The sequence below is a fragment of the Macaca nemestrina genome, chromosome X (assembly GCF_043159975.1).
Source record: "Macaca nemestrina isolate mMacNem1 chromosome X, mMacNem.hap1, whole genome shotgun sequence".
Lineage (NCBI taxonomy): Eukaryota > Metazoa > Chordata > Mammalia > Primates > Cercopithecidae > Macaca > Macaca nemestrina.
The window spans coordinates 74,407,506-74,430,416 of record NC_092145.1 but is presented as its reverse complement, the minus strand read 5'-3'; the positions used below and the strand labels follow the sequence as shown (position 1 = coordinate 74,430,416).

At 36.6% G+C, this 22,911-nt stretch overlaps 1 protein-coding gene across 2 annotated transcripts in view; it reads left to right on the top strand.

Annotated features, from left to right (window-relative positions):
* TENT5D (terminal nucleotidyltransferase 5D) overlaps positions 1-22,911 on the top strand; it is an 88,239-nt gene that overhangs the window by 50,451 nt on the left and 14,877 nt on the right. The window contains exon 1 of one of the 2 annotated variants that reach the window (XM_011712375.2): positions 13,050-13,171. The exons of the other annotated variant lie outside the window; for it this stretch is intronic. The gene's annotated coding sequence lies outside the window, so the exon portion shown is untranslated. Of the gene's footprint in view, positions 1-13,049; positions 13,172-22,911 lie in introns of those variants that run through there. 2 annotated transcript variants of the gene reach the window in all.

Genomic DNA, 22,911 nt, shown 5'->3' with positions numbered 1-22,911 from the left:
TGTTGAACTATCTTTGCATCTAGGGATAAATCCACTTGATCATGGTGAATGATCCTTCTAATATGTTGTTGAATTTAGCTTGCTCGTATTTTGTTGAGGATTTTTAAACTATGTTAATCAAGAATACTGGCCTGTAGGTTTCTTTTCTGGTGACATTCTTGGTCTGGCTTTGGTATCAGGATAATTCTGGCCTCATATAACGAGTTTGGAAGTATTCTCTCTGAAATGTTTTGATAAAGTTTGTGGAGAATTGGTATTAGCTCTTCTTTAAATGTTTAGTAAAATTCAACAGTGAAACCATCAGCACTTGGGCTTTTCTTTGATGAGAGACTTTCTGTTACTGATTCAGTCTTCTCACTTGTTATTGATCTGTTAAGATTTTCTATATTTTTCAGGATTCAATCTTGGTAGGGGTTGTACGTGTCTAGAAATTTATCTGTTTTTTTCCTAGGTTATCTAATTTTTGGCATATAATTGTTGATAGTAGTCTGCTAGGATCCATTGTATTTCTGTGGTGTCAGTTGTAATGTCTCTTATTTTATTTCTGATTTTATTTATTTGAGTTCCTTCTCTTTTGTTCTTGGTTAGACTAGTTAAGGGTTTGCCAATTTTGTTTGTCTTTTCAATAAACTAACTCAGTTTTGTAGATTTCTTGTACTGTTTTTCTAGTTGTGGTTCCATTTATTTCTTCTCTGATATTATTTTTTCCTTCTGCTAACTTTGGTCTTAGTTTGTTATTTTTTCTATTTCATTAACAGCACATTAACTTGTTTATCTGCAGTCTTCTTTTTTGTTATAAGTATTTATTGCTAAAGACTTTCCTTTTAGAACTGCTTTTGCTGCAGCCCATAAATTTGGTATATTGTATTTCCGTTTCCATTTGTCTCCAGAAATATTTAAGTCTCCCTTTTCTTAATTGGCCCATTGTTTTTTTCAGGAGTGTATTTACTATAAAAGGATGGTGAATTTTGTCATTTTTTTCTGCATTTAATGAGATGATCATATGATTTATGTCTTTCATTCTGTTAGACATGTTTAATTTTCATGTATTTGTGAATTTTATATAATTTCTCCTGTTACTCATTTTTGGTCTCATACTATTGTGGCTGGAAAAGTTACTTGATATAATATCAGTGTTCTTAAACTTTCTAAGACTTGCCTCATAGGCTAACATGATCCATTCTGTAGAATGTTGTGTGTGTACTTAAGAAAATGTGTATTCTGTTGCCATTAGATAGAATGTTCAGTATATGGCTGTTAGGTCCATTTGGCCTAAAGTATTTTCGCATACATGTTTGCTTATTAATTTTATGTCTGGATGATCTTTCCATTATTGAAAGTGGGGTGCTGAAGCCCCCTACTATTATTGCATTGCAATCTATCTCTCCCTATGGTGTAAAATTATTTATTTTTAATGTCCATATGATGCATGCACAGTGAGAGCAAAGTGCTCCAGAGAGTGGTTCTTCAAATGTTGGTGCTGGTAGGATTAAAGGTAATTTGTTTCGCTCATATTTGTATTTTTTACTGTTGCTCAAATATTTTCAAGTGAACATGTATCAATGATATTAAAATACACTCATAAACAAATGCATTTCAAGTAAAAATTAAAAATAGTCTGATTTTTTCTTAAGGTTTAAAAAATTGAATCTTACACAAAAATTAGCCCAATGACAAGGTAAAATACCCTTAAGACATTGTTATTTACCTGATAACATGCTATTATTTTCTCTTCTTAAACCAGCATTTTCTCGCAGTTTTTACAAAATGATATCTGATGGTTTTAGAGACCTTGGCATCTTTTACTAGCAATACATCTCATCGAATCTGAGTATATATCAGTGTTTTCTAATAACACTGGGTTTCTCAACCTCAGCACTGTTGACATTTAGGCTAGATAATTCTTTCTTGTGGCAAGCTTCCCTGTGCTTTATAAGATGTTTAGAGTATCCCTAGCTTCTATCCACTAGATGGCCAGTAGCAGTCCTCTTGCCCCTAGTGGTGCCAACCACAAATGCCTCCAGACATTGCCAGATATCTGCTTGGGTGGAATTTGTAGATTACTTTGGGCGGTTTGACCCTTGTAACAATTGTGAGCCCCAAATATCTGAGACATGTCTCAGTCAATTTAGAAAGTTTATTTTGCCAAGGTTAAGAACACACCCCTGAGGAAGTCCTGAGACATGTACCCAAGGTGGTCAGGAGTACAGTTTGCTTTTATACATTTTAGCAAGACATGAGACATCAATCAATATATGTGTGATGTACATTGGTTTGGTCCGGTAAGGTGGGACAACTTGAAGTAGGGGCTTGCAGGTTAGAAATAGATAAGAGACAAAAAGACTGCATTCGTTTGAGTTCTTGACCAGCCTTCCACTGAATACACAATTTAGTCTGGTTCAGTTAATCTGCATTTAATAACATTTATAAAAAGTTTAAAACCATATCATCAGAATAGGATCACGGGTCATTGTAAAATAAGTCATTCATTTAGCCAAAGTGATAACTCAGAGATTTCAAAAAAAAGACACCTTTATTCTTTGAGAGAGGAGACTTAATTTCTGAAACAATATGACTTAATAAAGATAGCACAAGACCAGTTAAATCTGTCTCTCAAAATCTTGTAAACAATCTATAAAATTTTAAGAATCTTGACCATAAGATATAATTTCCATAAACTTGCTTGTAACCTTTATAATTTTGTATTAAGGAGTGTGTTAATGCTCCGAGAAAACCTTGTTTATCTGACACAGGGGCCCACATACTGGTTTTGTATCAGTGTGCCTTTGATATTAATGGTTAATTTCTATAGAAACTGAACTAATATTATCTCTTAAAATCAGCCCTTACAATCTCATGCACTCACCTCTTCCACAATACTTTCTGGGCCTTAAGGAGTAAATAAAACAATAAAAAACAGTTAAAAAAAAAAAAAAAAAAAAACAATAAAAACTATTGTTTTAATTTCTAGCCCTGTGTTTCACAAATGCAGTTTATTTTTACTGGCATCTTCTACCAGGCCTGAAGATGTGGCTTTAATTGCTGTCAGTGTTTAAAATTTAGCAGGACCTGGTGTCCTTTTTAGACACAGGAGTCAAAGCCCTGTAACTCAATGGCACAAGGACTTTTAAAGCACATAAGAAAGTTACATGGATGTAATAACCTTAATTTAAAGAATTTTTATAATCTCGAGTTTTTTTTCTAAGCAAACTAAAACTTAATAATACTGAAATAGGAATTATTTCAATAAAACATAAATCTGTTAGGCCAGGAAAAGGCAAAAGAAAAGACCTTCTGTGGTACACAGAATATTATGTTGGAAGGAAACACTTCCTTTAGACCTTTAAGAAAACATCTTTAGCATCAGGCCACAAGAAACAGAACCCGAGGGGGAAGAAAATTATATGAACTGAAAATGAGTTGCAGGAGAGCGTTATTATTTTGCACCCTTTAAAAGAGGAGAGAAAACTGAAAACAGTGAGACACAATAAAAGTTGAACTTCGAGTTTATAAAGAATTAAAATCTCTTATAATTTATTAAGAGTAAATCAATCCGTTAAGAAAATTTCAGTGTTCTAACCAAGTCTTTAGTGTATAAGTGGTTTTCTTAACGTCAAAACCCAATCTCTAGAAAGACTATTATAATTTCTCTTTAATTATAGACAAATTGATACAAATCATTTACTACATGCTTGAACTTCCTGTTTTATCCTAGACATTCCTCTTTCTTAACCAGTCATTTTATTCTGGGACAAAAATTTACTGTACAAGATTTTTTCTCATATAAAATTATTTTTCTTTTAACCTTTCTTGCCAAAAATTCCTCTTTATGTTTATAACTTTCTTTACATTGTTCTTGTTTACTGATTACATTTACATCATTTTTAAAATAACTTTTAAATAACTTTTGAATTAGACAAAAAGTGTTTTTTAATAAGAGCACGTTTATTTTTTTCAGAAAAAAATGTTTTCTTGTAATAAAAAAATTGGAAATGATCCAGACATTTAATAACTATCTATTATTTAGCTTAATATGACTTTAGATTTTAAATTATATGACAAGATTATCCACAAGCATTTATTCCATTACATTCACCTAATTAATTATTTATTTACTTTGAGAGTCTATGGCTTTTCGAGGCACACAGTGCAAACTGCCAGGGGATCTACCATTCTGGGATCTGGAGGATGGTGGCCATCTTCTCACAGCTCCACTAGGCAGTGCCCTAGTAAGGACTCTGTGTGGGTGCTCCAACCCCACATTTCCCTTCCACACTGCCCTAACAGAGGGGCCCCAGCCCTGCAGCAAACTTTTGCCTGGGCATCCAGGCATTTCCGTACATATTCTAAAATCTAGGCAGAGGTTCCCAAACCTCAATTCTTGACTTCTGTGCACCTGCAGGCTCAATGCCACATGGAAGCTGCCAAGGATTGGGGCTTCCACCTTCTGGAGTCACAGCTCGAGCTGTATGTTGGCCCCTTTCAGCCATAGTTGGAGTGGCTGGGACACAGGACACCAAGTCCCTAAGCTGCACACAGCAGGAGGACCCTGGACCTGGCCCACGAAACCACATTTTCCTCCTGGGCCCCGGGGCCTGTGACAGGAGAGGCTGCCATGAAGGTCTCTGACATGGCCTGGAGACATTTTCCCCATGGTCTTGGGGATTAACATTAGGCTCCTTGCTACTTATGCAAATTTCTGCAGCTGGCTTGAATTTCTCTTCAAAAAATTTGTTTTTCTTTTCCACTGCATTGTCAAGCTGCATGTTTTCTGAACTTTTTGCTCTGTTTTCCTTTTAAAATGGAATGCTTTTAACAGCACACAAGTCACCTTTTGAATGCTTTGCTGCTTAGCAATTTCTTCTGCCAGATACGCTAAATCATCTCTCTCAAGTTCAAAGTTCCACAAATCTCTGGGGCAGGGGCAAAATGCTGCCAGTCACTTTGCTAAAACATAATAAGAATCACCTTTGCTCTAGTTCCTAACAAGTTCCTCATCTCCGTCTGAGACCACCTCAGCCTAGACCTTATTGTTCATGTCACTATCAGCATTTTTGTCATAATTAATTATCATTTTTTAATAGTTTACCCAGATTACTTATGAAAACTATGATAGTTATTTAAAGTTTAAAGTTTTCTTGTTAAACATTTTTATAACATATGGATTCCAGGTTTTCCTAAGTAAGAACATTATGATTAGATAAATGTGAGTTTTTTGTTTTGATGTTATTTGTTTTGTTTGTTTGTTTGCCAATAAGTCAAGATTTAGTTGTTTTCATTAACCAACCAATATTAAATGCCTTATTTATTACATTTTATGTAAACAAAGATAATTCTTTTGAGCCGCATTTACGGATTTGTAACCCTCATACCAAATTTTGACATCTAGCAGACATAAATAATGTATGTTGACAATTTTGAAGCCATTTCTAATTCTTTTTCACCAAATTTTAGAAACCAGATTATTTATTAAAGATTTAGTTAAGCCATGTGAACTTGAAAAAGCATTTGTCTTAAAGTCTGTATTTTTCTGGTTAAGTATTTGATTTAAGCACCTTTTTAAAAAGCCGATTAGAGCACTTTTATGCATTTTTAATAGTGAAACATCATATACTTGATGCATAAATACATAGACGTATTCGACATGTAGTTAGGAGCAGACCTTATAGATTCATAAGACATGGTTTTGAAATGTGAGGAGATGAGATTTGGAGAGGCCAGGGGCGAAATAATATGGTTTGGTTTTGTCCCCACCCAAATCTCAACTTGAATTGTGTCTCCCAGAATTCCTATATGTTGGGGCAGGGACCCAATGAGAGGTAATTGAATCATGGGGGCTGGTCTTTCCCATGCTATTCTTGTGATCGTGAATAAGTCTTCCAAGATCCGATGGGTTTATCAGGGTTTTCTGCTTGTGCTTCTTCCTCATTTTTCTCTTGCCTCCACCACATCAGAAGTGCTTTTCACCCCCATCATGATTCTGAGACCTCCTCAGCCATGTGAAACTGTAAGGCCAATTAAACCTCATTTTGTTCCCAGTTTCAGGTATGTCTTTGTCAGCAGCATGAAAATGAAGTAATACACACATAATATGGAGCTTTCCTTTGGATTCAAATCAGATAGAGTTGGTCAAACCCAATGGGAAAAAGATCAAAACAACAACAAAAACAGAAACAAGCAAACAACAAAAAAATAGTTAAGCAACGCAAACAATTGCACACTTTATGTGATTACTGAGCACTCCAGTGGTAAGGAGAAATGAAGACCAGCTGGTTCTTAATCTTAACTTTAGTGAAAACAAAATCCCAATTTAGGTATTTACCTAGGGATGGGTCTGAAGCTGTTCTCTGTCATCCTAGAAATAGGAAAAAGCTCAAACTCTCCTTCCCTTTTGGAAGCAGACTCAAACTCCAGGAAGGAGTTACCTGCCTTCCATCATGAAAGCAGGAAGACTTGCCTTTGTTGTTGGAAGCAAGTAAAACATCAAAAACAAGGAGTTGTACAGTGAAATAAACTTTAGATCTTGACTAAAGCTTGGGAGGTCAGGGATTCTCTGGAGGGGGAGCTTCCAGGCCTCAGAAAATTGTCCTATTGGTTTGAACCATAAAGATAGCTCAAGCTGGTACCTATAGGAGATTTGTCAAAGATCAGGGGCACCTCCACTCAGAATCCCTTCATGGCCACCAGAATGTGAACCCCAAATACCTGCCACAGGTCTCAGTCAATTTAGGTTTATTTTGCCAAGGTTAAGGACCTGCCCACAACAGCCTCAGGAAGCCCTGAGACATCTGCCCAAGGTGGTCAGGGGTACAATTTGTTTTTATACACTTTATGGAGACATAAGACAGGTCTTACAGTCAGTATGTGTAAGACTTACATTGGTTCAGTCTTGTAAGGTGGGACAACTCAAAGTAGGTATTTCCAAATTAGAAGTAGGTAAGAGACAAAAGGTTGCATTACTGTGAGTCCTTGATCAGCCTTCTCCTGAATACATAATTTAATCTGGCTCAGTGAATCTGCATTTTTACATAAGGAATAGGGGAGAGGAAGCAATGAGATATGGATTTGTCTCAAGTGAGCCTCAGAGGGATGACTTTGAATAGTATAGGAAGCAGGTTTGCCTTAAGCTGTTCCCAGCTTGACTTTTCCCTTTAACTTAGTGATTTGGGGGTCCCAAGATTTATTTTCCTTTCTCACAATATTGATTTTTCCTATATATAAGCATGAAATGCTTTTCCTTTTTTTGTATTATCTGTGATATTTTTATCAGTGTTTTGTAATTCTCATTGTAGCAATCTTTTACCTCCCTGCTTAGATGTATTCCCAGGTATTTTATCCCTTTTGTGGCTATTTTGAATGGTATTGCATTCTTCATTTGGCTCTCAGCTTAGATGTTGTTGGTGTAGAGAAATTCTACTGATTTTCATACATTAGTTTTGTATCCTGATTTGACGAAGTTGTTTATCAGATAAAGGATCTTTTGGGCAGAGCCTATAGGGTTTTCTAGGTATAGAATATTATAATCTACAATCAGTGATAGTTTGACTTCCTGTCTTCCTATTTGGATACCCTGTATTTATTTTTTTGTTTGTTTGGTTGTTTTACCTGATTTTTCTAGCTAGGACTGCCAGTACTATGTTGAATAGGAGTCTTGAGAATGGGCATACCTGTCTTGTTATGGTTTTCAAGGGAAATGCTTCCAGCTTTTGCCCATTAAGTATGATGTTTCGCTTTGGGTTTGACATATATGGCTGTTACTATTTTGAGATATGTTCCTTCAATACCTAGTTTATTAAGATTTTTTAACATAAATGGATGTTAAATTTTATCAAAAGGCTTTTCTGCATCTATTGAGATGATCATGTTGTTGTTGTTTTTAGTTCTGTTTATGTGAACATTTAATGATTTGCATATGTTGAACCAACCTTACATCCCAAGGATAAAGCCTACTTGATCATGATGGATTCGCTTTGTAATGTGTTGCTTGATACGGTTTGCTGATGTTTTCATGAGGATTTTTGCATCCATGTTTATTAAGGATATTGGCCTGAAGTTTTCTTTTTTGTTTTGACTCTGCCATTTTGTGGTTATCAAGATGTTGCTGGCCTCATAGAATGAGTCAGGGAAGAGTACCTCCTTCTCAGTTTTTGGGACTGGTTTCAATAGGAATGGCACCAGCTCTTCCTTATACATTTGATAAAATTCAGTGTGAATCTGTCTGGTCTTGGTACTTTCTGATTTTTAGGCTTTTTATTACTGATTTGATTTTAGAACTCATTATTGGTTTGTTCAGGGATTGAGTTTATTCCTGATTCAATCTTGGTTGGTTGTATGTTTACAGGAATTTATCCACTTATTCTAGGTTTTCTAGTTTGTGTGCATAGAGGTACTCAGGTTTTGTTTTTTTACTTTTGGGTCAGTGGTAATGTCCCTGTAGTCATTTCTGATTTTGTTTATTTGGATATTCTCTCTTTTTTCTTTACTAATCTAGGTAGTTGTCTTTTTTATTATTATTATACTTTAAGTTCTAGGATACATGTGCACAACGTGCAGGTTTGTTACATATGTATACATGTGACATGTTGGTATGCTGCACCCATTAACTCGTCATTTACATTACGTATATCTCCTAATGCTATCCCTCCCCCCTCCCCCCTCCCTCCTCACCACAATAGGCCCCAGTGTGTGATGTTCCCCTTCATGTGTCCAAGTGATCTCATTGGTCAATTCCCACCTATGAGTGAGAACATGCAGTGTTTGGTTTTCTGTTCTTGCGATAGTTTGCTGAGAATGATGGTTCCCAGCTGCATCCATGTCCCTACAAAGGACATGAACTCATCCTTTTTTATGGCTGCATAGTATTCCATTCTGTATATTTATTCTTTCAAAGAACCAACTCCTGCCTTCATTGATATTTTGAATGGTGTTTTTTGTTTTTGTTTTTTTTCATCTGAATTTCCTTCAGTTCAGCTGTGATTATGGTATTATCTTCTGCTGATTTGGAGGCTTATTTGCTCTTATTTTTCCTCTGTAATGTTAGTTTGTTAATTTGAGATCTTGCTAATGTTTTGATGTCATCATTTAGTGCTATAAACTTCCCTTTTAACACTGCTTTAGCTGTGTCCCAGGGATTCTGGTATGTTGTCCCTTTTTCTTATTAATTTCAAAGAATGTCTTGATTTCTGCCTTAATTTCCTTGTTGACCCCAAAGTCATCCAGGCACAGGTTGTTGAATTTCATGTAACTGTATGGTTTTGAACAATTTTCTTAGCATTGATGTCTGTTTGGGGTGGGGAAGTGGGGCTGTGGTCTGAACATGTGGTTGGTATGATTTTTTTTCTTTCTTTCTTTCTGGAATTTGCTGAGGATTGTTTTTTGGCTGATTGTGTGGTCAGTTTTAAAGTATGTGCCATGTGCAGCTGTGAATTTATATCCTCTTGTTTTTCAGAGGAGAGTTCTGTAGATGTCTATTAGGTCAATTTGGTCAGGTGTTGAATTCAGGTCCTGAATACCTTTGTTAGTTTTCTGCCTCAGTGATTTTTCTTATACTGTGAGTGGGGGGTTAAAGTCTCCTGCTATTATTGTGTGGTCATCTAAGTATCTTTATAGGTTTTTAAGAACTTGTCTTATGAATCTGGGTGCTCCTGTGTTGGGTGCATATATATTTAGAATAGTTAGGTCTTCTTGTTGAATTGAACCCTTTACCACTGTATCATTTCCTGATTTCTCCTTTTTGACTTTTGTTGCTTTAAAATCTGTTCTGTCTGTAATTAGTATAGCAATCCCTGCTTTTTTTCTATTTTCCATTTGTATGAAAGATTTTTCTTCATCCCTTTTCTTTGAGTCTGGGTGTCATTATATGTGAAATCGGTCTCTTGAGGACAGCATACCATTGGATCTTGTTTCTTTATCCAACTTTCCAATTTGTACCTTGTAATTGAGGCATTTAAACCTTTATGTTCAAGGTGAGTATTGATATGTGCAGATTTCATTCTGTCATCATGTTATAAGCTACTCATTATGCAGATTTGTTTTTGTGGTTGCTTTATTGTATCAGTCATCTGTGTGCTTAAGTATGTATTTGTGGTGGCTGGTAATAGTTTGTTGTTGTTGTAGTTGTTGTTGTTTTTCCACTTTTAGCCCTATCTTCAGGACCTCTTATAAGGCAGGTGTGGTGGTAATAAATTCCTTTAGCATTAGCTTTTCTGAAAAGAATCTTATTTTTCCTTTGCTTATGAAGCTTAGTTTGACTGGCTAGGAAATTCTTACTTTGAATTTCTTTACTTTAAGTATGCTGAATACAAGCCCCTAATGTCTTTTGGCTTTTAGGGTTTCTGCGGAAAGGTCTATTATCAGCCTAATGGAATTCCCTTTGTAGGTGACCTGCTCCATTTTCTCTAGCTTCCTTTAACATTTTTTCTTTCATTTCAACCTTGGAAAATCTGATGACTTTGTGTCTTGGGTATGGTCATCATGTATATTATCTTGCACGGATTCTCTGCATTTCCTGAATTTAGATGTTAGTCTTCTTAGTGAGGTTGGGAAATGTTCACGAACAATATCCTGAAATAGGTTTTCCAAGTTGTTTGCTTTCAGCGGTGCCAATCAGATGTAGTCTTGGTCGCTTTATGTAATCCTATATTTCTTGGAGGTTTTATTCATTCTTCTTTAATCTTTTTTAAATTTTTTTTCTGACTGAGTTATTTCAGAGAACCAGTCTTTGAGCTCTGAGAGTATTTCCGCATTTTTGCCCTAAAATGCCACAATTCACTCAGTAACATAAAAATCATTCTTACTTGAAAAGGGATCTTTAATGATTTTTTTTTTTTTAAGTCAGATTCACGCTCTGTTGCCCAGGCTGGAGTGCAATGGGGCAGTCATGGCTCACTGCAGCCTCAAACTCCTGAGCTCAAGCGATAATCCTACCTCAGCCTCCCAAATAGATAGGATTACTGGTGCATGCCACCATGCCCAACTAATATTTTTAATTTTTTTTTCAAAGACAGGGTCTCGCTATGTTGCCCACACTGGTCTCAGACTCCTGGCCTCAACAGATCCTCTTGCCTCAGCCTCCCAAAACTCTGGTTGATTTAAAAAGTATATATATCCAAAATGAGTCAAAAGAGAATGACACTATTGGTCAAATTGGGAATTACGGCCTTTGGAATGAATGGGGATGAAACCAGAATATTTGGATTGCTAAACAGCTATTTAGCAGTAGTTGTCTTTTGACTTCTGTTTCGTCTTTTTCTTCTCCCAAAACTCCTTCTTCCCATCTTCTTTCTCACTGATACTTATACTATCTTTGTTATTATATTGTTTTGACTTTTTATCTTGGTAAAAGACATATTTTTAAATCTTTATAAAAAGATAATTGAGAATTTGACCTATATCTGATATATGTATTTTATTTTAAACATGTAGTACTTTACAGAATTCATTATTGCTGATTAATGAAACTGCCTTATGACATTTTCAGATTTCTTTCCAATACCCCTTGGTTGTATATTAAATGGCACCCTACAAAATATCTGATTGCTTATTCTACTTAAAACCCCTCCTCCAACCCCTGCCTAGCTCTTTGTACATCATGTCCATTTTATCTGTTACTCTTTTCATTAATTTCTTTGCATAATTTATTTTTTTTCAACAGAATCATAGACCCTTCCACTATACTTTGCATTCTTTTGAATGAGAATTGAGTTAATTAAAGCACTTAATACCTGACACATTATAAGCATCATATAATTTTTAGTTATTGTTGCCATTTAATTATGTTTAAAAATTCTACACTCAAAAGTGTAAAATTAAAAATGTATATTCAGTATTATATATAATGTAATGTAATTTTCATGTTTTTAAGAAACTGTACACATATATTTTTCTTTAAAATTAAACTCCAATGTAACATTCTTTATATACAAGGATTATAGTTTTAAATGTTACTAAAATTATGTATTTATTTGTCATATATTATAATGCCAGGAAAACATTGAGCAGGTATCTTGTTTTACCTTTGGCCCCTCCAAAATGTATTTAGTCTTTTCTATGTTTTACTGGAAAATGCTATAAATTATCTATCATAAAAATATCACATGGATCACTGACTTAGCCAAATAATTTTTTCCTATATCTACCTACTTGCCTATCTTTGTAATTTTGATATTCTTATTAAAACAGTTATGTGATAGTTTCTATAAATTGGACATACTCTAACAAAACATTATGTTGGGAAGAACTCTTGTCTTTTAAATGTTCTTTTTGGAAATTAGTTATTGGCACTCAAAACAATAATACTTATCAACCATAATACTTTTTTAACTGTTTCTTTTTGAGACAAAGCCTTGCTCTGTTTCTCAGGCTGGAGTGCAGTGGCGTGATCATGGCTTACTTCAGCCTTGACCTTCTGGGCTCAAACAATCTTCCTACCTCAGCCTCTTGAGTAGCTGGGACAACAGATATGCATCCCCACACCGAGCTAATTGCTTTTTAAATTTTTTATAGAGTCAGAGTCTCTCTATATTGCCCAGGCTGGTCTTGAACTCCTGGGCTCAAAGTAATCTTCCAGCCTCAGCCTTCCAAATTGCTTGGGATTACAGGCATGAGCCCCCATGACTAGCCTCTTTTTAATTGTTTAAGGATTTAAAAAAAAAAAAGTACGTTCCCTTGGGGGTAAGAATTAAATAGAAAATATTTCCCCAAATTCTGTATTTCAGAAATTGCAACTTAATTTTGAAGTCACATGTAGGCAGTTACAATACTTACAAAACAAAAACGTTTGCCTATCTATGCGAATCTACATGGTTTAACTGGTTATTTTCACTATTTTTTTTCTCCTTCCTCCCTCTTCACTATTTTTAACTTAAGTTCAAGTATCTTGAGGAACTTGTTTTTAATCTTTAATATATCCAATATAACATTGTCCTTTTTGAGATTTGGGACTCAGAATTGCCCCATTTAAATTTTTTTTTGAAAATTCCCCCATCTATAAGAGCATTAATGATGCGATAATAATATTCCTTGTCTCTTGGCAACAGTAACCCTGGTATTGCAGCAAGTGAGGTATAGAGAATGTGGGGAGATCAGGTGATGCAGAACTCTGGAAAAGGACGTTAGTCTTCAAAGTAGGACTGTTTGTTAAATTCGGCAAAGTCTGCTATCAGAAGACACGGTGAGAAATCTTGTAGAAAGGGAGTTTTTCTTTTAGTTTTAACTCTGAGCACACATCAAAATTGATGTTCATATTTTGTCCAGAAACTTACTTGATTCAACTAAAATATCTTTGAAAATTATCTCTTTCATTAATAACTGTGCCTAAAATCATGGCTGTGGTAAAATTGAACTCAGTTAATATGTTTAAAAGGGCATCAATAATTGTTTTAATATTTTATTTTCTGAACTAGCTCAAGAGTAAGAGATAAAAGACATAATATAACTGATATATTGATATAGTATTAAGAATTACTGTGTTTTTTTGGAACTCCAGAGTAAGAGAGTTACAAAACTCCCTACATCCTACATTAATTGACACATTGACATCTCAATAAATAGCCTGATGGTGGATTATTTTCAAAATTTAATATGTTTCTGAAGTGAAGTATTTAAAGTAAAAGACTACACCTAATTCTTTTTTAGATATCAAATGTTTTTAATTACTACAGTAATTAGTTCCAGTTATTATCAGGTAACCAAGCATGTTTACATATCTGTGTATTTTTTTATATAGTCCTGAACTTCCTTTTCAGATTATTTTTTTTCCTTTAAAGCACTCATGACTTATCTCATTTGTATAGTTTTTGTTTGTTTGTTTGTTTGTTTGTTTAGATGGAGTCTTGCTCTGTTGCCAGGCTGGAGTGCAGTGGCATGATCTTGGCTCATTGCAATCTCTGCCTCCCAGGTTCAAGCGATTCTCCTGCCTCGGCCTCCCGAGTAACTGGGACTATAGGCATGCACCACCATGCCTGGCTAATATTTTTGTATTTTAGTAGAGACGGGGTTTCACCATGTTGGTCAGGATGGCCTTTATCTCCTGACCTCATTACAGGCATGAGCCACTGCACCTGACCTCACTTGTATAGCTTTTAAGCACTTTAAGAGTGAAGTTACCTTATTTTCCTCTAGTAGAACAATTTAATGCAAGTAAAGTTTAGAAAAATAATCAAATTAATCATAAACTTAGTGGATTTTATTAAGCCAATTGTATTGTAAAATATCAAAGACTGCATTTTGAAATTGTTTCTTTAAAGAATGTCATTATCATTCACGCTTTTTCTCCTATGAAAATTAACTGCAGATGCGAGAGGAAACATGAGGACTTAAATTTTATCTGTAGCCAAACCAAGAGCAGAAGGTGTTGAAATGAGGGAGGGGACTTCCCCATGATAAGGAGAATTAACAAAAAAACTGAGTAGAAAAAAAATGCCACTTCTTTCAGCAAAACTGCCTTCTGAGCATGAACTTAAATTTGTATTTGTGTTGGAAATACTTGAAGAAATGTGAGGAGAAGGAGGAGTTATTTGTGTGTTGGGGAATGGGAGAAAAAGTGGAGGTTACAGAGTGGGAAGTTGGAAATTCATTATTTATAAGAAAAAAGGGAAAGGCATTATTTATAAGAAAAAAATGGAAAATAGTTTTTGGTGTAGGAAAGGAGAAAGGTTGTATTATCCCACAGGAGAAAGTTCAGCAATGAAGGAGAATGGAAGGTAATAAGAGATCACCCCACCTGGGGTAGGTAGAATCCATATGATTTACTTCTTTCTTTATTTCTCTCCCTTTAAAAAATGCATTTCATGGCTGGACGCGGTGGCTCATGCCTGTAATCCCAGCACTTTGGGGGGCCAAGGTGGGTGGATCACGAGGTCAGGAGTTCAAGACCATCCTGGTCAACATGGTGAAACCCCGTCTCTACCAAGAATACAAAAATTAGCTAGGCATGGCAGTGCATGCCTGTAATCTCAGCTACTCAGGAGACTGAGGCAGGAGAATCGCTTGAACCTGGTAGGCAGACATTGCAGTGAGCTGAGATCGCGCCACTGCACTCCAGCCTGGTGACAGAGCTAGACTCCATCTCAAAAAAAAAAAAAAATGCATTTCATTTTATCTTTCTTTAATGGCCCCTTCTTTTGCTTGCTTACTAGCAGGCTCCCTCCTGAGCCTCATGCTAGCACCACACCCCTGTAGTTTCTCCTTGATGGGATGGGTTTGAGGAGAGCAGCAATTGGTGAGGTAAGTTTTAATGTCTGAGAGGGTGTGGTGAGTAGACAGAGAGCTGTGAACAGAATTTTTTTTTTTAAAAAAAAAGCTTTTTCTAGAAACATTGCAGTGAGTTGCTACTTTCCTCCTTCCTCAGACAGTGTTCAAGAGGGATGTGAAAGTTGTATATGGTGTTGGCTATAATTCTGGAGTCCCCTTCAGTGTTGACAGGGTTATCCACAGAGGGGTTAGTGATTTGGAATGATGTGGAAAAAGCTTATGAGGTTACTAGGTTTACTGTGAGTGTCATGGTGAGTTGCACAGCATCCAGTGCAGAGAGAATGGCATTTTGGTCTCACTAGGTGGCTTTAGCTCCCAGCTTGCTTGAAAGCCCATTGTACTCTAGAGTATTATCAGCCAGTCCCTTCAAAAGGGGCTGGAGATTTCTCTGGCCAGCTTGCTTCTCTGAAATTGGTGGCAGTTTGGAGAGGCAGCAACTCTGCGTCATGTACATCAGAAGCAAGAGAAGCTCACTTGGTGGCTGTTGAATTCACATAGCTATAAATCTCTACCAGCTACAGCCACTGGAAGGGGTAGAGGAACAGTAGCAAGGGGAGGTAGTGCTACAGTTGTAGTTTTCCCAATGCAGCAAAATATGTAACAGTATTTTGTTGTTTGAGATAGTATCCAGAGTTTTTTTGTTTTATATTTAAGAGAATTAAGGAGCGTGGACACAAGGGTGAGTTTCAAGTGAAAGTTTAATAAAAAAGAGAAGAAAGCTTTCTGCAGCAGAGAGTGGGGCCCAAATGGGTTCCCCACTGTGAGGCTGGGGTTCGGGGTTTTTATGGACTGGTAAGGGAAGGAATGTGCATAGTTTGCAGGCTGTTTTGGAGAAAGTGTGATTTAGCTTGGTCTGGGACCAATCAGCAGCTGAAGTGATGATTTATAGGGGCTACCTAGCTTGGTCCAGGACCTAGTAGAAGCTGAAGTGAAAGCTTGGCCAAAGATCTTGGCCCTGGGATGAATTAGAAGCTGAAGCAATGATTTATAGAGGCCAAGATTATGGTTTAAAGCATGTTTAGAAAAGGGAAAAAAAAGTGCCCACCAGAACCTACTGGAACACCCCATGTATATGCCCACAAAAGGAGAAGAGATTATTTCCTGGAAGCCTGCTGCTGCTTATACAAAGGACAAAGACATTTCTATGCAGAGTCTTGTTCTCTTATTACAGTGGCTGCAGGCATGTCTTAGGCACAAAGAACAAAGGTGTTTCTATGTTGGATCTTGTTTCTTTATCTGAGTGGGCCAGAGGTTTGTACAAGTTTTCTTATCTGTGCCTGCAGCCTGATATTTCAGGCTGTTTCTCTGATTTCAGGAGTTTTACCAAGAACCCACCCTAACTGCCTACCGTTTCTCTCTTATTCTCCCCATCAGGAGTGGAGACCCTAACTGCTGTTAGGGAGATTAGGCGCTGATTTTTTTAGCTACTTTTTGCTGGAGAGGGGTGTTGTGTGGGGAACAGCAACTAGGGTTTCTTTTGTGGCTGGCTTAAGGGTCCTTGGAAGAAAGGCATGTTTATGCATGGTTCCTTTTGCATTGCCATTTGTAGCTTGATAGCCTTTAGATGAGAAGAAACAATGTGGTTTATTAGAGTACATGTATTACAATGAAACAAGGGTGGAGGTAAAGACGGCTTAAAAATTCCAAGGCTAAGTGATGGCTAGTTATGACTGTTAAGATTTGGATTCAAGGGGCTGGGCTTCGGTTAGCTTTCTTGGTTTTACTTTTTAAACAAAGAAACTTGTGACTTATAGGCACTTTATTTACTTTTATTACCTGGCAGGACTTGTGGGATAATTCTCCAGAACTAGAATATTGTTTTTGATTTCTACATTACCCATTCCCTTTTGTTTCCTTTGAGCAGTAGCTGGAGATTGCTGGTCGATTTACAGGAATAGGGTTAGTTTAAAATGTAGGTAGGCAAAAACTTGAAAACAACTACTGAGACTAGAAATTAATGACAGCTGTATAAGTTTTGAAACAATTTTTTTCTCCAGTCCTCATTTTTGTTAAAAACAAATTATGATAAGACTGTGTTGTTTGTAAAATTGACTTCAGTCTCATACTTGGACTGATTATTTCATAAACTGCAGCAAGAATAATTACCTTTACATAGACCTTTTAGATGGGCTTTGATGGAACTTTGTTTTACAAGGAATCTTAGATAGGACTTTTTAAAGCTGAGCCCAGCCATGGGTTTGCACCCTTAAATGCCTATGAGTTGGGTAAACTCCTTTTTTCCTGAGATTTCAAGAGCATGGTGTTCTGGGCCTGTTAGAAAGTGACTTTTTTACTCACCACAGATTAGGAACCCTGTACAGGGACTGTGTAGACAAAATATGAGGCCAATTTTTCCAAGGGGCTTTTATTGGCTTTTCAAGTTAAGCTGGACTTCTTACAGGGAAACACATTCTTTTAGTTAAACCCTTGGCAAAACACCAGTTTTTAAATTGTTCTGTTGCAAAAGAAAATGCATTCTTATTGCACTGATGCAAACAATATATTGTTAGAAGTTAAGAATGCTTACAACTAGTGTCTGAATTTTAGAGGAACCAGGCAGAGAGAAACAAGCATGTTTTACATTTTGTTTACAGAAGTATACCTTACTTAATTGTTAAAGGCTGTATCTAGTTTAAAATAAGTTTTATTGACTGAAAAACAAAACAAGGATTAGCAATATCTTGAGCAAAAGTTAAAAAGATTATTTTAGCTTTTTATTAGTTCAGTCCATTCAGTTAACTCTTGTTCTGCTTGATATTTATAAACATTTCAGCTTTTTATTAATCCTGTATGCTTTTCCATTATTAGAAACCTGCATTTGAGAGCACCTGTTAAAGTTTTACAGCTGAGTATAAACCTTTTATGAAGAGGATTAAAGCAGACAATTGTCTTAAATGACAAAATGATCAGGGTGTTTACAATTAGAAACACGATTGTCAAAGAAATTTGGTTATTTTTGTGGTTTACAACAGTTTAAGATAATTTCAATTATAATTGATAGCATATATTTAAACATTAGAACCTTAGACATCCCATATGGTTTTATAACATATGTTAATAATATTTACTGAAGGCTGGGTGTGGTGGCTCATGCCTGTAATCCCAGTACTTTGGGAAGCTGAGGTGGGTAGATCTTGAGGTCAGGAGTCTGAGAACAGCCTGGCCAATATGATGAAACCCCATCTCTACTAAAAATACAAAAATTAGCTCGGTGTGGTGGCGGGCACCTGTAATTCCAGCTACTCAGGAGGCTGAGGCAGGAGAATTGCTTGAATCCGGGAGGTGGAGGTTGCAGTGAACCGAGATTGCGCCACTGCACTCCAGCCTTGGCAACAGAGTGAGACTATTTCTCAAAATAAATTAATTAATTAATAATAATAATATTTACTGAAATATAACCTGAAGAAGATTAAACATTACTTTGGCAATTCCATGTATTTAAACATGTTAAATAATTCTGTTTACCTGTTTTCTGGACATTCCAGAGACCCTCTGTAGCATCCGAAAGCTAGATGTCAGGAAAGACAATTGATTTTGGGAAGCCTGTTAAATATGTTATTGATCTAAAACACTTGATGTTATGAATGGAGTTTTAGATTACCATAAGTTATTTGTTTTTCTAAAATGATGACTTAAAAATTTGAAAACTCAAAAACCTTTTATTAGCCTTTAGTATTACATGAAAATCCTGTTCAAGAGAAAGAACCAAATTTTACCCTTGCATTAGTTAACTATTAATGTTAACCCCAATTTTAATGAAACCTTATGGACAATTATATTTAATTTTAACCAGTTTGATCATGATGTGAGACTTTTACAAACATTTTATAACCCTTTACACATTTTGCTGAAAAGAGTACCTTGTTGTGCTTTTATTTTAATGCTGAACTTAAAGAAAAATATATGTAATAGTCTTTTGAATTTAGTTAATATGTGTGTACAGAGTTTTCATGGTAAGATTAATTCATACAGTTTTTTTCCATAGTTTGCTTAAATCTTCTGCTTTATTTGAGAAAATTCTTTATCCCTAGGCAAAATGTACATTTCCATGCCTTCTTACAATTTTTTTAGTAAAAACACATTTTACTTTTTTCACACACTTTGCATGTAAATCCATTTGCAGTAGTTGATATGGTTTGGCTTTGTCCCCACCCAAATTTCAACTTTAATTGTATCTCCAAGAATTCCCACATGTTGTGAGAGTGACCCAGGGAGAGAGAACTGAATCCTGGGGATTGGTCTTTCCTGTGCTATTCTCATGATAGTGAATGAGTCTCACGAGATCTGATGGGTTTATCAGGGCTTTCCACTTTTGCTTCTCCCTCATTTTCTCTTGCTGCCACCATATAAGAAGTGCCTTTCACCTTCCACCATGATCCTCAGGCCTCCCTAGCCAAGTGGAACTGTAAGTCCAATTAAACCTCTTTTTTTTTCTCAGTCTCAGGTATGCCTTTATCAGAAGCATGAAAACAGACTAATACAGTAGACTTAATTACATGTTATAATGGTAACTCTTAGCAATTTTTAACTTTAATGTAAAACTTGGTAAGTTGTTTTAATTATATAGTAGGTGCAGATAAAGTTTGACTTTTTTCAGCATTATTAGGGGCATGGTTACTTTCGTATGTCCCCAGACCTTACCCATTGTGAAACAGGCAAGTTGAACAGTTTTTAAACGCCAAAGAAGCAGTTTAAAACCTTAAAATATTTAGCAAAACTAGTATGTGACTTGCATAATTTAGACTACCTATTTATATTTTGAAGATATTTGCATTTTACCAGTAATCTTTAAGGCTGTTTTTAGTTTTTAAAGATTAAAGTCATATGAACTGAAAGGTACCAGAGCTTTTATTTTTCCCTTTAAAAAATATTTGATCCAAGTGCTTATCCTTTTTCTTTTTTTTTTTTTTTATTATTATACTTTAAGTTCTAGGGTACATGTGCATAACGTGCAGGTTTGTTACATAGTATACTTGTGCCATGTTGGTGTGCTGCACCCATCAACTTGTCAGCACCCATCAACTCATCATTTACATCAGGTATAACTCCCAGTGCAATCCCTCCCCCCCCCCCCGCTCCCCGTGATAGGCCCCGGTGTGTGATGTTCCTTTTTCAAGTTAATTAAATAGAGCTCTTTTTAAATAGACATTACATGCGCAACACATGTATAACTACACAGCCAGGCAGAAGAAAATCCAGCAGCTTAGGGTGGAACCATTTAAGAATAGGGCTCAGAAAGTATGTAGTTTCTGCGGCCTGATAAACAGGTATACCTGGAAGGTGAAAACAGATTTTGAGAGGTATTTATTTGCCTCTAATTTCAGGGGTTTAATGAGGAAAACAGATATTTTTCCCAAGATGGGATTTGTGGTGACTTTTCTGTTTTCTCAAGGAGTCCTGGGTTACCAGAAGTTATCCTAGGGCCTTTTATGCATGCACCAAGAGTGGCAATACAGAGTGGAGAAAAATAAATCAGTTGACTGAGAAAAAGCTTTTTCCAGAAAAACAACATTTATGAAGAGGAAAAAACATAAAGGCCTTTAAAAATATACCTATAACTTAGATATCCACTTTTAATTAAGCTGAGAACTTTTTAAGAAAATTATTTTTATTAAAACTACAGAGAATATAAACAGTGATTTTTATTATTTCTTTTATCGGTTTATACCACTATCTGTTCACAGTAATGTTTAGGTTTTCTAGTTTTCTCTGGAAGAAAGTGACTGCATTCAGACAAGGAGGGGGTTTTAGGTTGACTGCAGATCACTCTAGCAGCAAAGCTTGATATTTGAGGAGGTAATTGTCTGTTAGCCAGAGACTTTCCCTAGAGGACAGCAGTCCTGCTATATTGTGTGGGGTATAAACAGTTAAGTTATTCCCCATGGTTAACCTGTTGGCTTCTGGCACCTGCAAAACCACCACTGCAACTTCTTAGAGGCAGGCTGGCTATCCTTTAGCCATTAAGTTAAATTCCTTGCTTAGATAGCCCACCGATTGTTGAGCTGCATCTTGAGCCTTAGTTAAAATTTCCAGGGTTATCACCTTCCTTTCTGATACATAGAGATTAAATGCCTTCCCTATGGGAAGACTGAAGAAGGCTGCTGCTTTCAAGCAAGGCTTGCTTTAACTGGTTAAAAGCTTTTGAGTTTTATATTCTTAAGTTAAGGAGTGAGTTTTATCTGCTCGAGTTTCTTTCATGAGGTGGTATATGAGCTATTCCACTGTACCCAGGTACCCACAGTCTGCAAAATTCATTAATGCCTAAGAATCCTCTTTAACTGTTAAAGGAAATGGGCTTAATCCTTTTCTCACCTGGTGCTCTCATCCCTTTTGATAAGGCTGACCCACGTACTTTATTGAAGTCTGACAGAGCTGAGCTTTAGATTTTGAGGCCCTATATTCCCTTTTAGCTAAGAAATTATGAAGAGCTTTTAGTGCAAAGCCCTTCACGATTGTGCAATAGGAGGAAGGGAGGCCTGGATTAGGGAGGAGAACAGAAAGACCAGCTTCGGTGTTTAGAAGGAAGTTTACCTTCCTCCCTTTTACCTCCAGAATTACCCAGGGTCCCTGGGTCATAATGGCAGTCTGAGTTGATGGAGCCAGGGTGTTGAGCCTCAGGACCCATTAGTCCTACTGGATCATTTGTGAGACAGGCCCTGGACCTGGTGACTTGCACCTCTGGGGACAGTCTGCCTTCTAGTGGTCCCTACCACAAGCTGGACAGAGTTGAGGTAGCCTTTTTATTGCCTGGGCACTCCCTTTTGAAGTGTTCTGGTTTGCCATACTGATAGCAATTAGCAGGTGCACCAGGGGACTCTGGATTTTTTGTTGTTGTTGTTTGTTTTTTGAGACAGAATCTTGCTCTGTTGCCCAGGCTGAAATGCAGTGGCACACTGAAACCTCCACGTCCTGAGTTCAAGCAGTTCTCCTGTCTCAGCCTCCCAAGTAGCTGGGATTACAGGTCCCCACCACCACACCCAGCTAATTTTTGTATTTTTTTTTTTTCACCATGTTGGTCAGACTGGTCTCGAACTCCTGACCTCAAGTGATCTTCCCGCCTCGGCCTCCCAAAATGCTGGGATTACAGGCATGAGCCACTGCACCTAGCCAGGACTCTGGATTTTATAGACCTGTGAAGTGGCCACTACTGCTTCTGTTCTTTTCTTGTGTTTCCCCTCTTTTTCCTGGGCCTCCTCCTGGTTTCTGTTGTAAAAGACCGAGGAGGCTGCCTTCAGGAGGTTTTTATAAGGTACTCTTTGGTCCCATAGCCTGCTTTTGTAGTTTCCTTTTGATATCAGGGGCTTCCTGGGTAATAAATTTGTCTTTTAAGATTATCTGTCCCTCAATTGAATTATGAGATAGGGAGGTGTGTTTCACTAAAGTTTCTCTCAGCCATCTGGTTTTTTATTTAACAAAGACAGTTTACAGTAATTAAGATGTTTGGTTCTGGTTCTCTGCATTCTATTGGGAATGAGGATCCTGCCTTTTTTTTTTTTTTTTTCCTTCTTCACCGTCTTTTCCCTTTTGACTGGATTTCTCTGTTGACTGGTTATAGGAGACATGGTGTTTGTCTCTGAATCTCTCTGCTGCCTGTAGGGCTGCCTGTTTTTTGGCAGCCATTAGGGTTTGGCTAGGAGTAACAAAACATTTCCCCATGCA